The 16,703-nt window shown below is 43.3% G+C and overlaps 1 pseudogene; it reads right to left on the reverse strand.

Moving 5' to 3' along the window:
- Positions 1-16,703, reverse strand: part of LOC137095632 (coiled-coil domain-containing protein 78-like) — a 56,998-nt pseudogene that overhangs the window by 31,023 nt on the left and 9,272 nt on the right.

Genomic DNA, 16,703 nt, shown 5'->3' on the forward strand with positions numbered 1-16,703 from the left:
GAAGGCCCTCTGCAAACCATGACTACAAAGTATGAGATGGCACACTACCCTGGAAGTTCCTCTGGTTTCCTTTGGAAGCGCTTGATACAGGCTGGATGCCTCATCCAAAATAATTGGGATCAGAATGGGGGCGCCTCTCCGTGATTCCTGGCAACCGGAGGGGGCGGGGCCAAAGGAGGCAATGTCATGACCCCTGAAAAATTGCTTTGCGACCACCCCCAGGTTGAGAAACGCTGCCCTAAAGTTTGTTTTGTTGATTCGCTTCTTCCTCTTCTTCAAAGGCTCCTCCACCTCCTCCTCCAGCTGAAGCAATGGCGGACCTTCGGCGTGTGTCAGTAGAAATGGCTACGCATGTCACTACTGACACACGTGTCATAGGTTCGCCATCACGGCTCTAGGTCAATAGTAGGCTAAGCTGGCCATACTCACATTCCCTCCTCTAATTTCTGCTGCTGGGAGCTGTACATTTCTTTCATATTTTCAATCTCTCTGGTGATCTTGGTTTCCAAAGAGCTGGGAGAAGGAGAGGAATGAATGCATCAGAAAGTATATTGTCACATATTGAAGACACGATAAACCTTATGCTAGATCAAACGATTAATCTGTCTTCATTGAGTAAAAGATAAATTTAGCCAAGCAGTTGAAGTGTGGCATCAAAAACCAGTCTATTTCTAACAGAAACATATCATAGCATAGCACTGGAAGACCTAGAAAATGTATAAAAAATATGTAGCAAGAGCATGTTTTTTCAGATATGGGTAAGTGAAACTGTAGAAGTCATACCGTATTTATTTTTATCTAGTTTTGATCTCTTTTGAACTACTCAGGCTCCAGCTACACTGCATTATATAGTCAAGGTAGACTGATATGATGCAGTGGAAATGCATGATATGATTTATTTATTTATTTACAGTTCCATCTTATCTCCTGCACTGTGCTTATAATATAATATAATATATTGTATATAAATATAATATTGATAATATTATAATGTAATACAATATACTAATAATAATAATAATAATAAAATGATATTATAATTATATATTTTATATTAAATGTAATATTACTAATAATATTAAAGTATAATGTTATAGTACAATGAAATATAGAATATGAATATTGTGCTATGATAACAATATAATATATTGTATTTACTTTTTACTTGTAATCCACTCTGACTCCCCTTCGGGGTGAGAAGGGCAGCATATAAATGTCATAAATAAATAAATAATGCAGTAATTATATTCCACTCTTCTCACCCCGAAGGGGACTCAGTGGATCACAGAACACATATACGGCATGCATTCAATGCCGATTATACAATGACAAGACATAGATAGAGGTTTATACAGGCTTTCCTATCTTTCGGCATCTTGACGGCTGTGCTCATTTTCAGCCATGGGCGTAGGAGGTGGGGGTGGGGGGTGGGGCGCTGTCACTCCATTTTCCCTGCCAAAGAACTTTTTGGTCATAAACTTTCTCCTTTTTGATAGAATTGCCATGCCTAAATACCTCCTCGCTTTAACGCTGTACCTATATATCTACTCACATTTCTATTTTCGATCTGCTAGGTGGACAGGGAGCTGGGCTGATGGTCAGGAGCTCACCTTGACCCGGACTTTGAACTGTCAACCTTTCAATTTACTGAAGCTGCAGCTGGTGATTAATCTACTGTGCTAAAATCCGGCCTGATTCAATGCAGGTACTATAATGCAGTTTCCAACGGCATTATATGACAGCGTGGATGGGGCTCACTTATTGTGCTCATATGTAATGCTAGGTTTTGTAGTTGCATGAAGAATTTAGAGTCCTGTTGATGAAAGATCCAACTCCTGGTCAAACTAGAGTATTGTCAAAGCGATCTAGCTCTAATAAACATCACAACAATCATATTACTCACACATTTCTCCAGTTTTTGCCGTTCATATTCTGAAGCCACTATGTCTTCAGGCTCAGGGGGAAAGACACAGAAAGGGAGCAAGCATTAGATTTCTGTCAATAGAGGAGAGGCAGAGTTTTGAGAATGTGACTTTCAATCCATGCAAACAACTTGAAGTAATTTCATCATTCATTTGCACTGTGCTATTCTGCTGCTGAGTACGCATGCCTAGTGTGGAACACATCTCACCACACTAAAACAGTGGATGTGGCTCTTAATGAGACATGCCGCATTAGGTGTAGGGTGTCTGCGCCCTACACCACTGGAGAAATTACACTGCTTAGCCGGTATTGCACCACCTGACATCAGCTGAGAAGTAGCAGCCAATAGTGAAAGAACCAAGGCAGAGACATCTCCAGCTCATCCCCTGTTTGGGTATCAGCCGGCACGTCAACAACTTAAATCTAGAAATAGTTTTCTAAGATCTACAAAGACACTCGCTGGAACACCTCAGCAAGCGAGAGTCCAAAAGTGGCAGGCTCAAACCCAGAACCTCACCCAATGGCTGATACCAAATGAGAGATTCCCCCCTGGGCACACAGAGGACTGGGCGATTTGGAAGGTGCTGAACAGACTGCGCTCTGGCACCACAAGATGCAGAGCCAACCTCAAGAAATGGGGCTAGAAAGTGGAATCCACGACATGCGAGTGTGGAGAGGAGCAAACCACTGACCACCTGCTGCAATGCAACCTGAGCCCTGCTACATGCACAATGGAGGACCTTCTTGCAGCAACACCAGAAGCACTCCAAGTGGCCAGCTACTGGTCAAAGGACATTTAATCAGCTACCAAATTCACAAATTTTGTATTTTGTCTGTTTGTTTGCTTTGTTAGAAATGTAATATAATTGACTGGTTGCCCATACCCAACAAATAAAAATCATTCACCAAGGACTTCAAGACCGGGAATGAAAGTATGGTATCTGAGAGTGGATTCCTCAGTCGACCATGGATACCTATTGCTTAACTCTGGGCAAGTCACGCAATCAGAAAACCCTATCATAGAATTGCCAAAAGTTGGAAAGGACTCGAAGGCACACATCAGCAATGGCAACCCAACATTTCAAGAAGGCACCAGAAGTCAGGAAAGCTCAGGCACCAAGTCCAAGAATCCCACATTCCTGTGATAGCCAAGCAGGCTGGGAGATTATGTAAACTGCTGTCCCAAAAAGAAATGATTCCAAACTCTCGTGGAAGTGTCTGTCGGAATGGGTACTACTCCCACAAGGAGACATACCTTCACTTGGCGGGCAGAAAGACACTGGACCAAAGCACGCACCCGCTTCAGCTCCTCAGATGGCTCATCTGTTTCAACATTGGGTTTGGGGAGGTTGCCCCACACATGGTGAAGGGAATTAGCTAGGTTGAGTAACTCTTTGCTCAACTCCTCATTCTTAGCAATCTATAAAAGAGACCAAGAAAGAGAACAGGCTTATTAATAAGAGTGTCAATGTCCACACTCCATCATGCTTCAGATAGAAGAGCAAATGTGTTGCCCTGAAAGACCCTACATCAAATATTTCCAAATTGTGTGTCACAACACACTATTGCATCAGCTGCAGTATGAAGGCGTCTCCTGCAGACAACACTGAATGACAAAAATCTTGGAAATGGTGGTTGTTATCTTACAAATCATCTTCTTTTATGCCAACACTAGATGCCTATGCTATGGTTAGTAACCCTTACCTCCTGTCTGTGTTCCTTGCCCAGTGCAAGATAATTGCTCTTCAGCACAAGGTACTCATCCACCAGCTCCTTGCGGCTGTCTTCAAGGGCCTGCAGGCGTCCTCGCAAAGCATTGCGTTCCCCAGCCATTTTCTCAGCGTGAAGCTCGACTTCCAGAATACAATTTTCCAGGGTCAAAATCTAGGAAACGTATGTGTTTAAATAATATGTAAACAGCCATGCTTTCATCCTTTGCAATCCTGAGGTTTTGTAGTTTGGTCAGAGGAACCAAAGGAGTCACTCTGGCTGAGAAGTAATGACTCTCCCTTAACTGCCAGACCTAGGATTTCCTAGGACAGAACCATGGCAGTGAAAGTGGGATCAAAGCTCAACAATCCTGCATTGTAAACAGATCTAGAGTCACTAACAGGTGAGATCACTGATAAGGGCACTAATAAGGGCACGATACACAGCTACCATAGTCTGGCACTGTCCTGGTCTCTTGGTATTCTTTGGGGGAAGGAGGTGATGTTTAAGTTCACTTAAGTCAGTAGTGGTGATGCCAGATGGTTTGGAGGAGAATACGATGGCAATCAGAAACAGAAAGAGTTTCATTCTGATGTATGGAGATGATCTAGTGCTCATCTCCTCTCTCAGTTGGGTCTTAAAAATCTTCTGAAGGCTTTCAGTACCTACTGCCAAGAGGAAGATCTGTCAATAAATTACTCCAAAGCCAAGGTTTGGCAGACAGTTTCCTAGGTTTAAATGGTCTTTAGACCAACATGCCATATAAGAAACCATCTATTAAAAAAAAGAAAAGAAAAATGACATGATGGCGAGGAGGGAACATGTAGGACAAAGGACCCCATGAGGTTGGAAGGAAGCCACAAGGTCTCTGGAAGCAGACGTACCAGATTTTTCAGCTCAAAGTTTTCTGCTTCATGTTTTATTGATTGGTCTGAATTATTTTATTGGTCTGAATCTGAAAATCCACAAAGTCCTTGGAAATCTGGGGGCGAAGAAACGAAGGAAGGAAGTTGATCTACTGCACCAACCAACCCTCTCCCCAACCAAACCCAGCAGAGACTAACCCTGAGATTACATGGGGCGGCTCTGGATGCATGGCTATGGGGCCAGGTGGGAGCCAAATGGAAGATTTCTCCCTCCCAAATAAGAATCCTACTTTGCTGAGCTCACCTACCACAACACTAGCTTTCTATGGTGGTGGGATTGCAAGCTGCTAAGACTGCCCTGAGGTGTTGAACTTTCCTGACTGGGCTGGGTTCTGGTGGAAATGAAGAATTATGACCTGCAGTAGCTCAACGGGTTAAACTGCTAGCTGCATAAAAACCTGCTGACCTGAAGGTTAGGAGTTCAAAGCCATGGATCAGGGTGAGCTCCTGCTGTCAGTCCTAGCTTCTGCTTACCTAGCAGTTCAAGAACATGTAATGTGAATAGATCAATAGATGCCACCTCGGTAGGAAAGTAAAAGGCGCCCCATGATGACATGCCAGCAAAACATGACTAGGAGGGTCTACACACAATAGGCTCCTAGGCATGGCAAATGGAACAAGAGCATCTCCCCATGGCCAAAGTAGAGCATCACCTCCAGACGCTGGAGATGGATAAGGAAACCTCTGCCTTTGTTTGTATTGTATGTGGTTGTTGTTACTGTATGGAAGATATTGAATGTTTGCCTATATATTTGTATACTGTAATCTTCTCTGAGTCCCCTCAGGGAGATAGAGTAGAATATTTAAAAAAGTGTATTATTATTATTATTATTATTATTATTATTATTATTATCTCCATTGCACTCCTCTATGTGTTAACTTGAGTTTCTCCTTTTTGCTGTGGATCAGTCTGGCGGAGAGGTCAGTCTTGGAGCCAGCCAGGCCTCCCATTTTTTCCTGCAGCTCCCCAAATTTGCTGTACAGCCATTCATTCCTGTCTTGCAACTGGACCTGCTCCACAGGTGAACAATGTTGGTTTATGGGGTGATGAAGAAGCCTTGCAGTACTCGTCTGAGGATGTTAGCAAATGAACCCTCTTTTCCACTACTACAGTCACACTATCGTTGATAGGGATATGTAATAGGTTGAACAACTTCAACATCACACCTCTTTTCCAACACTTACACAATAGATTCCAAATTCTCACACAGCTATCACTTGACCAAGAAACACAACACATTGAGGAAGACCAGAATGGCTTAGATACTGATCAGTGGCTCATCCTTGATCAGTGTGTGGGGGATAGCCTTGCTTGGGACAACACTTCACAACATTCACACTTACACAATCATGCAGGTATACCATCCCCAACCATAGGCCAGGTGCAACAGGAACACATACAGGAGAACACTAGGCTCTTGGACGAATCTCAATGGATTGTCCTTGACGAATGCACTGGGGATGTCAAGGAGGAGGACAACACTTTACACCTACACAATTCACACCAAGAGGATCACTTTTCTGGGGACCTATACACTACATTGTGCAAAAGGGGCCCTGCCAATCCTGAAAGTAAACAGGTCTTGGTAGTAGGCGACTCCCTCCTTAGAGGAACGGAAGCCGTCAATTCCAGACCGGATGGGATGGCTCGAGAAATATGCTGCCTACCAGGGGCAAAAATACATCATATCACTCAGAGGCTCACCAGGCTCCTCAAGCCCCATCACCGTCCTCCCCTCATGTTGATTCATGTAGGAACCAATGATACCGCTAGGCATACGTTTCAAAAGATCACAAATGATTTTCGAGCTCTAGAAACAAAGCTAAAGCAATGTAATGTACAGGTGGTCTTTTCATCCCTCCTCCCAGTCATAAAACACGGTCCTACAAGGGCCAGAAAAATAGTATAGCTCAATAACTGGCTTAGAAAATGGTGTCAGGAGGAACGCTTTGGCTTCCTTGACCATGGCCTGCTTTTCCAGGGGGATGGCCTACTGGCAAGGGATGGGGTGCATCTCACACAAGTAGGAAAACATCTTTTTGCTCACAGACTCGCAAACCTCATTAGGCACACTTTAAACTAGGCCCACCGGGGGAGGGGGACAACAGCCTTGCAAACACTACTTTACCCACAATGTCAGGGAACTGCCAGAAGGCTAAACGGAGGGCTGCACAAACACAAAAAGGACCAAGTACCGAAAGCACAATAATCCCAACTAAACAGCTCAGGGGAAGATCTCAGGGGCTCACATGTCTTTACACTAATGCACAGAGCATGGGAAATAAACAAGACGAACTCCAACTTTTAGCACAACACCACAAATATGATATCATAGGCATCACTGAAACCTGGTGGGATGACTCCTATCACTGGAATGTAGACATCGAGGGCTATAACCTCTTTCACAGAAACTGAACAAAGGGGAGAGGAGGCGGAGTAGCCTTATATGTCAAAAACTCTTATGCTGCAGAAGAGATGCATGACAGCAATCCAGGAAACCAGCTTGAAAGCATCTGGATAAGAATCAAGGGAACTGGGACTCAAAAAGATCTTGTTGTAGGCATCTACTACAGACCTCCAAGCCAGGAGGAAGAACTGGATGAAGTCTTCTGCCAACAGTTGACCAAACAGGCACACAGATGTAGTAGTCATGGGCAATTTCAACTATCCCAATATTTGCTGGAAAACAAACTCGGCCAAGAGTACAAAGTCCAACAAATTCCTCGCTTGCCTTGCAGACAATTTCATGGTCCAGAAGGTAGAAGAGGCAACAAGGGGATTGGCTATTCTTGATCTCATCCTAATGAATGCGGAGGACCTGATTGATGCAGTTGAAGGGTAGGATCCTTAGGGGCAAGTGACCATGTGCTCCTGCAATTTGAGGTACAAAGGAAGGCCGAAACTAAGACAAGTCAAACCCGCATTTTGGACTTTAGGAGAGCTGATTTCCAAAAAATGAGGGAAACACTGAGCAGCATTCCGTGGACACAGATACTAAAAGACAAGGGAGTTACGGATGGATGGGAGTTTCTCAAGAGTGAAATACTTAAGGCGCGGTTGCAAACCGTGCCAACAAAAAGAAAAAATAGGACAAGTGCAAAGAAGCCAGAATGGATGTCCAAAGAACTTCTAATTGTGCTAAGACACAAAAGAGACATGCACAAGAAGTGGGAAAAGGGAGAAATCACCAAAGAAGAATTCAAACAAATAGCCAACACCTGTAGAGAAAAGTTCCACAAGGCTAAAGCACAAAACAAGCTCAGGCTTGCCAGGGACATTAAACACAATAAAAAGGGCTTCTTTTGTTATGTCAGTAGAAAAAAGAAAAACAAGGAGGTGATAGGGCCTCTTCGAGGAGAAGATGGGGCAATGCTGACAGGGGATAGGGAAAAGGCAGAACTACTTAATACCTTCTTTGCCTCGGTCTTCTCACAAAAAGAAAGTCATCTTCAACCTCAGCAAGACGGAGTGGATGAGGGATTTGAGGACATCCAACTCCAAATTGGGAAACAAGTCATACAGGAATACCTGGCCGCTCTAAATGAGTTCAAGTCCCGGGGGCCAGATCAACAACACCCAAGAGTATTGAAGGAACTAGCGGAAGTCATTTCGGAACCATTGGCAACTAGGCCTGGGTAACAACGCAAAAATTTGTTTCTAAAATCGATTTGTAATTGGGGTGTTTTTTTGTTTCAATATTTAAAATAATTACAAAATTTTCCCTTAAAAAAGTTCGGTATTTACGAAATTTCGTTAATATTTACGAATCGATTCGTAAGGATGGCATCCGCGTTAGCGCATGCGCAAAGCATTTACGAAATTTTGTAATTTGCCGGGAATAACGAATTGATTCGTTAAGATGGCGCCCTGCGTTTTAACGCATGCGTAAACCCGTTTACGAAAATTTCATTAATTGGTGAACCCGGGAATAACGAATCGATTCGTTAAGATGGCGCCCGCGTTAACGCATGCGCAAAAACATTAACGAAATTTCGTTATTCGTAAACCAGCTAATAATGAATCGATTTGTTAAGATGGCGCCCGCGTTAGCGCAATGCAAAACAAAAAACCATGCAAACAAAAACATTTACAACATATACAGCTTCATTTAGATACATTTAGATGGGACATGGAACTCATTTTCTGTTTTTTTTTTTCATATACATTAGAAAATGAAAAGATATTGCATGAGCAGAATAGAAGGGAGTCAATTTTTTTTTTTTTGGATTTATGATTTTTTTTTCCTCCCTTACCCTCCCCCCTTCCCCCATATATTTTCTCTTGTCATCCACGGGTGTTGGTAATTTAAAAAAAATGTAATAATTAAAAAAACATATCTAATAAAATAATCTAACTAAACATAAACAATAATAACAATAATAAAATAATCAAATAGAATATAAATCAAATAGAATAAAAAGTTAAACAAAAAATTAAAATACAGTTGCTAAACAAGAAGCAAGGTAAGAAATTGAAATTAAATTACTTAAGACTGTAATAAAATATAATACATAAAAAATGTAATTATCATATTTTAACATAACAATACGAAATATAAATTATTTATTTATAATATATATTGTTATAATGTCAAAAATTACAAATTAATTTTTAAAAATGCAGAAAGTAAATTAAATCAAAAGAAGAAAGTATCATAAATTGCACTTTGAAACAACTATGAATATTAAATTATGGGAAATTATCTGGCTGGGCGGTTTTGTTCGACAATTTTGTAAATTGTTTTTTTTTTTATAACAGAACAATATCGACATTTCTTTCAAACCCGGAAGTGTTTTTTCTAAATCGAAGCAGCATCCTCCTTCTTTTTTACGGACTTCCGCCCGTTCATAATTTCTGTAGCAGTTCTGCAAGTACGGAGAAATCCCCACTGGGTGGGTGGGTGGTTCGAAATCAACCACCCAATTCAAGGGAACAATGGCTTCAAACTACAACAGAGGAGATTCCATCTGAACATGAGGAAGAACTTCCTGACTGTGAGAGCCGTTCAGCAGTGGAACTCTCTACCCCGGAGGGAGTGTGGTGGAGGCTCCTTCTTTGGAAGCTTTTAAACAGAGGCTGGATGGCCATCTGTCAGGGGTGATTTAAATGCAATATTCCTGCTTCTTGGCAGAATGGGGTTGGACTGGATGGCCCAGGAGGTCTCTTCCAAATCTAGGATTTTATGATTCTATGGTACCTCAGCAAACTATAACTCTCATGATTCCATAGCATAGTCCATAGCTTCTTATTTTGTTCTTTCCACTCAAAAGAATTTATAGTTCTAGTTCTTGCTAATAGGCAAAGAAGAATTGGAAAGAGAGTTTTAGGGCCGTAGTTGTTATTTCTTAAAGGAAAGGAAGTAAAATAATTTGGAAAAAGGCAATGCAATAATTAGGAGTTTTGCCTTTGCAATCACCCATTTTTATCTAGTTGCAAAGGAAATGCGTATGGGGCAATTTTTCTTAAAATACCTTTTTTTTGTTCAGCATTTTTGGTCAAAAATTCCAAATAACTCCTTCAAAACAAGTCTGCCTAGCTGTTGCCTAGTTAATGCATTTACTTACTCCAGTTTTCTCTCTCTCCTGGAACCACAAAGATATTTTTTTTCCATGGAGAGGGAACAGAAAGAATTCTTAATCTTTTACCAGCAGGAAATTCATTGCCTTTGAACCCAGTTCTTTAATTTCTATGCATTTTATTTGCAAAATAAGGGTTCCTTGACCATGCATCTCTTTAACTCCAGTTCTTGGGCAATTTTTCTTAAAATAACAGTTTTTTTGTTAAGCATTTTTGGCCAAAAACTCCCAATAACTCCTTCAAAACAAGTATATATCTTTCACAGTATATTGGCCGTCCCCCAGTGAGACAGACTGTAAGTCCTCCCGGGGTGGGCTCTTCACCCTGTCCCCCCGGGATTGACTGCCTTTTTGTCTGCTGAGAGAAGGCCGATACCCTTCCCGGCCTTCTCCCTCCCATGCCAGTGAGACAGACTGTAAGTCCTCCCGGGGTGGGCTCTTGACCCTGCCCCCCGGGATTGACTGCCTTTTTGTCTGCTGAGAGAAGGCCGATACCCTTCCCGGCCTTCTCCCTCCCATGCCCTCCCGGGGGGACATTGCTCAGCCCCCCCCCCCGGAGTGTCATGGTGTGCACATATCTTTCACAGTATATTGGCTGTCCCCCAGTGAGACAGACTGTAAGTCCTCCCGGGGTGGGCTCTTGACCCTGCCCCCCCCCGGGATTGACTGCCTTTTTGTCTGCTGAGAGAAGGCCGATACCCTTCCCGGCCTTCTCCCTCCCATGCCCTCCCGGGGGGACATTGCTCAGCCCCCCCCCCCCCGGGAGTGTCATGGTGTGCACATATCTTTCACAGTATATTGGCCATCCCCCAGTGAGACAGACTGTAAGTCCTCCCGGGGTGGGCTCTTGACCCTGCCCCCCGGGATTGACTGCCTTTTTGTCTGCTGAGAGAAGGCCGATACCCTTCCCGGCCTTCTTCCTCCCATGCCAGTGAGACAGACTGTAAGTCCTCCCGGGGTGGGCTCTTGACCCTGGCCCCCCAGGGTTGGCTGCCTTTTTGCCTTCCAGGCTGTTGCAATCATACAGTATGGTGGAACGGGAAGGTTTTCGCTGATTTGTTCAGTTCACCTCCTGGCACCATGGTACAATACAGTATCCCGAATTGCAAAACTTTCTCTCGAACAGTCATTGCAGCTTTGTTCGAGTGATGAGTACTTGCGAGAGATGATGAGAGACTGGATACGGCATACTCATTCCGGTGGTACTAACTCGGGTTTCATGGTCACAGACGCAGGAAGGAACATGATCCGGGCGGTCGAAAGTGCCGGCTTCTCAAACGTAACATGCATGGCTCATTTGCTGCATAACTTTGTAAAAGATGGCTTCAAGGGGCCCGATGAGAACAGCGCCACCGCCGTGACTCAACTCATTGACCGCTGCCGAAGAATCGCGGCCTTCTTCCACCGTAGCTCTAAGTCCGCAAAAGTGGAGTGCCTCCCACAACACCGGTTACTGCAGGATGTCCCCACCCGCTGGAACTCCACCTGCATCATGTTGGAGCGCATGGAACATCTTTGTCAGCCCAAGCTGGTCCCCAACAACCAGGAGTGGATGACCATCACTCAGCTGGTCGAGATCCTAGAACCATTCAAATTAGCCACCGAACATCTTTCAGCACAGAAAGCACTACTCAGCCATGTGGTCCCTGTCGTCCTGCGTTTGAAGAGGCATTTGGAGTCGCTGCGTGGACAAAGTACATTGCAATCGTCACCCTCCAACGTAACTTGCTCGACCCCCTTGCTGTGGAAAAGCTGGTCTTCTTGAAGGCCAACTTGCCAGTTTTGGGCTATCCTCAGATTGATTTGGATAGCACGGACCCGTAGATCACTACAGCCTTTTTTGTGGTAAGTCGCTGGGTGGACAAAGTACATTGCAATCTATGGCTGGGCCCCTGTTCACTCCACAGGCTTAGGAGGTGGTCAGAAAGTTGACTTTCGCCATCCGTAAACGTCTTTACATTTGTCTTTGGTGAAACAAAAGCTGTTTCACCCAGTTGTTGTGGCTGTCCTGCGGCTGTTTTTGCCGCACTACAGGGCAAGCATTTTGAAAATTTTCTTTTTTAAAAGTTTCACTGCTAAATATTTCTTTTATTCTTAAAATAAATTTATAAAATATTTGAAAAAAAAAGAAAACACTGCTGCACATTTGTCGTTGGTGAAACAAAAGCCGTTTCACCCAGTTTTTGTGTGCCCTGTGGCAGTTTCGCTGCACATCAGGGCAAGCATTTCATTTGTGTAGTTCCAACTAGTGCGGCCCATAAGCCAACACAAAATGCTTACAGTGCTCATTATTTGTGTAGTTCCAACCAGTGCGGCCCTTCTGCTGCGACCCCCTGTTGAAGACTTAAGGCCAAGTTGACACACATATTAACCACAATGAACCGGTTTATTGTCTTGCAAGATTTGGGGGAGGACAGACAATGGCTTAAGGGAAGTTTACTAGGGCCGGGCGATTTCGTTGGTTAAAATTGTATTTCGTATTTTTTTCGGGTTTTTTTAATAAAGAATTCATTTTTTTTAAACAAGAAATGTGTCTTAAATTTCAAAGCAGCATCCGCCATCTTTGAAACGACTTCCGCCAGTTTCAGAAGTGACATTACAGATGGTAGGATGCTGGGAGCGCTGGTAGCCAATACGGGGTTAGTAAGGGCGGCCATTGCCCTTTAAAAGCGTCTGCGCGTCTGCGTGGCAGCATTGTAGCTGGGGAAGCGAGAGTGGACGGAGGGCTTTTTCTTGCGCAAGTGGTGGGGAGTCTGGCTGTGGCGTGCATGGGGCTGGGAACAGGGAGCTTGTAGCTGTCTGCCTCCCAGTCCCTGGCTGTGGCTTGTGCTGGCTTTTTTTTTGGGGAGGGGAAGCATTGGGTTAAATTGATCTTTTATTATTATCGTTTTTATTTGTAATATTTATCAACAATTATTAATTGCTTTTAATTCATTATAACGAAATAATTTCTTCTCATTTTTTTTCTGACTTGATCTTACATAACCGATCCAGACTCATCCAGTAATCAAGCAGTAGTTGCCCGGAGAAAAAGGAGGTAAAGAGGAATTTTTGTCCAGGACGGGGAAAAAAAGAGGGTGACCGTATAGGTCAGTGATGGGGACCAACTTACAGCTGGCATGAGAAAAAAAGGGAGGGGTCAAAGGCACTCCGTCAAACTCCAAAATTACAACAGCAAAACAACAGAGAATAAACAATCAGGCACATCAAATCACTCTGCACAAAAGAATCCCCCCAGGCACTTCCAAGCCATTAAATGCTAATCAAGGTGGTCAGTTGAAACATTCACACCTAGCTCCAGCAGACAAAAGTCCTTTATCCCACCCTGGTCATTCCACAGATATATAAACCCATTTTCCTACTTCCAACAGACCTCACCACCTCTGAGGATGCTTGCCAGAGGCAGGCGAAACGTCAGGAGAATATGCCTCTAGAAAATGGCCATATAGCCCAGGAAAACCTACAACAACCCAGTGACTCTGGCCATGAAAGCCTTTGACAATCCATTTATTATTATTATTTTCATTCATTCATCATTATGTTTTCATTCTTTTAAAAAAATAGCAATTCAGGCATAAACAGAAAAAGGCAATAAAGGTTTTAAAATCAGAAACTAGTAAGTATCAAAACAGCTTTAAAGGACAGTGTGAAGAACAGATATATTATCTTCATGGGAAATTGAAACTGGAAGCTATTACCACTCCTAATCCTTATCAATTCCCTCTTTTCTCTATGCTATAGCAAAGTCTATTATAATTCTACATTATTATGTATATCTTTTTGTATGTATGTATATATTTACAGCATTGATATTTGGCCCTTCTCATTCCGAAGGGGACTCAGGGCGGATTACAGAACACATACACAGCAAACGTTCAATGCCATTAAACAGACAGGATAGACAACATATAGAGGTATTATATGGTATGATCCAGACTCACCCAGTAAACAAGCAGCAGTTGCCTGGAGACAAAGGAGGTAAAGAGGATTTTTTGTCCAGGCCGGGGGAAAAAAGAGGGTGACCGTATAGGTATGGGATGGGGACTTACAGCTGGCATGAGAAAAAAAGGGAGGGGTCAATGGCACTCCGTAGAAATTCAGGAGTACGTTCCTATATTGCGGTCAGTTCTGGGAGGGATGGGCAGAGAGATGTGGAGTAGAGCAGTGCCTCTTTTCCGGGCACCTCAGAGGCGATGCCCAACAGGATGCTAACGCCAGTCCCAGCCCCTGCCTCTCGGCGCTCCCCCCGTGCTCTTAACTGACTGTCCCTGTGGTCCGAAGCGTTTACTTTGAAAAAAAGGCGCGATTAAAATCATCAATAAAAAGAAGTGCTTCTATGACAATGTAGAGGACCGAAGCATTTACTTTTAAAAAATTACTGTGTTCAAAGCTGGCCGCTTGCATTAATCAAGAACGAAAGTCGGACGTTTGAAGACAATCACATACCGGAGGAAAGGTGTATGGGGAAAGGGTGTATGACAGGGAGTTAAGGGAGGTAAAGAGGAATTTTGGTCTGACTGCCATGCAAAGTCAAATTTCCATGTAATCGGGCGAAAGGGGCGGCAGAGATACTGTGAAAGGTAAATGCACACATGACAACCGCAGGGCAGCCAGTAATGACTGGGGAAAGAGTTGGGGGGGAGCGTACACAGGAGTAGAGGAGTGCCTCTTTTCCGGGCACTCCAGAGGCGATGCCCAACAGGCTGAAGGGGGACCGGCAGGGAACGACTGGGGAAAGGGTGTATGACAGGGAGGATGCTGCTGAGGGAAGAGGAGGAGACGACGACGGAGGAGGAGGAGGAAGGAGGAGGAAAAGAAGAGACTGCGACGCTGTTGCTGCCAGGGGCCTTGGACATTCACAGCATCTTTCACTGCATCTTTCACAGCACCTCAGCCGTCCCCCAGTGAGACAGACTGTAAGTCCTCCCGGGGGGGTGGGGCTCTTGACCCTGGCCCCCCAGGATTGGCCGCCTTCTGTTTGATTACTGGGTGTAGGCCAATACCCTTCCCGGCCTTCTCCCTCCCATGCCCTCCCGGGGGGACATTGGTCAGTGCCCCCCCCCCGGGATTGTCATGGTGTGCACTTATCTTTCACAGTATATCAACTGTCCCCCAGTGAGGCAGTGAGACAGTGAGACAGACTGTAAGCACATGCTTACGTTGCGTCTGAATGACCGTTCCTCTGCAGTGATGGTGCCTGGTTTCTTCCTCTTCTCTTTGTCAACCAATGCTGTGATGACACCCCAAAGAATCTCTGGCTGTACAGGAGGTCAGGGTATGAATATGCTCATGACGTAATCGGGCAGGGCGTTTTCGTTCGTTATTTTCATATTTAGTTATTTCTTTTTGATAATGATAACACAACGATATCGATGTTTTTTTCAAACCCGGAAGTGTATTTTCTAAAGCGAAGCATCATCCGCCATCTCACAGGGAGCTTTTTTTTGGGAGGGGAAGCATTGGGTTACATTGATATTTTATTATTATTGTTTTTTTTAATATTTATAAAAAATTACAAATTATTTTTAAATCATTACAACGAAATAATTTCCTTCCTTTTTTTCCCCTACACATTATGCCTTTCTCAAGTAATCCTGCTTGCGCCATGTCCCAATGTAGTTTTTAATAAATGTCAATTTGTAACACCACGAACGAGGAAGACAAGGAAGCCTTTAAGTGAATTTATGCAGCACTCCTTATCTCGGGAAACACAAAAAAAAGACAAAAAGGTAACTCATCAAGGAATGTCGAACAGAGCACAGATTCATAGAGTGCAATCGGTTTGCAAACTGTGAGCAAGTAAGATCCACTAACACCCTTAAAGCTGAGGATGATGGTTATTCAGGAGGGAAATGTGGAATGAGACATGATTTTCTTCACCAAGGGTCTTATGACTCTTATTCATTAGAGAAACGTGATGGTTGTACCATCAAGGTACATCCTCCGCCAAAAGACTCAACCGATCCACACTCACCCAGTAATCAAGCAGTACTTGCCCGGAGACAAAGGAGGTAAAGAGGGAAGTTTGCTATGGGTGGATAGCAGACAGATTGGAGTTCCAGGAGCAGGGAGGGAACAACTGGGGAAAGGTTTAATAATAATAAGGAAGAATCTAAATGCTTGCCGACAACAACTGTGCAAATATGCAGTGTATTCCTTTTTTTCAGAATTATAGGCAATACAAAGCAAAGTCCATTTTTTGGTTTGTTTTTTGGGTGGGTTTTTTGTGGGTTCTTTTGTGGGTTTTTTATGTTTTCTTGTGGGGTTTACTTTTTGTGTTCTGTTTTTTGGGGGATTTATTTCTTGTTTTTTGTGGGGTTACTTTTCTTTGTTTTTTACATTAATTAAATAAATACATAAATAAATAATAGCAGCATTTTTGGGTGAGTTTCTTTGTTTGCCTTTTTTAAATAATAAAATAAATAAGAGCAGCTGTTCTCTAATAATTTTTTTTTGTGGGCCTTTTTTGTTTTTTGGGGGGTTTATGTGGTTTTGTTTCAGGTTTTCTTGTGGTTTTTTGGGGGATTTATTTCTTGTTTTATGTGGGTTTTTTTGTAAATTACATAA

The sequence above is a fragment of the Anolis sagrei genome, chromosome Y (assembly GCF_037176765.1).
Source record: "Anolis sagrei isolate rAnoSag1 chromosome Y, rAnoSag1.mat, whole genome shotgun sequence".
In the NCBI taxonomy this organism is placed as follows: domain Eukaryota; kingdom Metazoa; phylum Chordata; class Lepidosauria; order Squamata; family Dactyloidae; genus Anolis; species Anolis sagrei.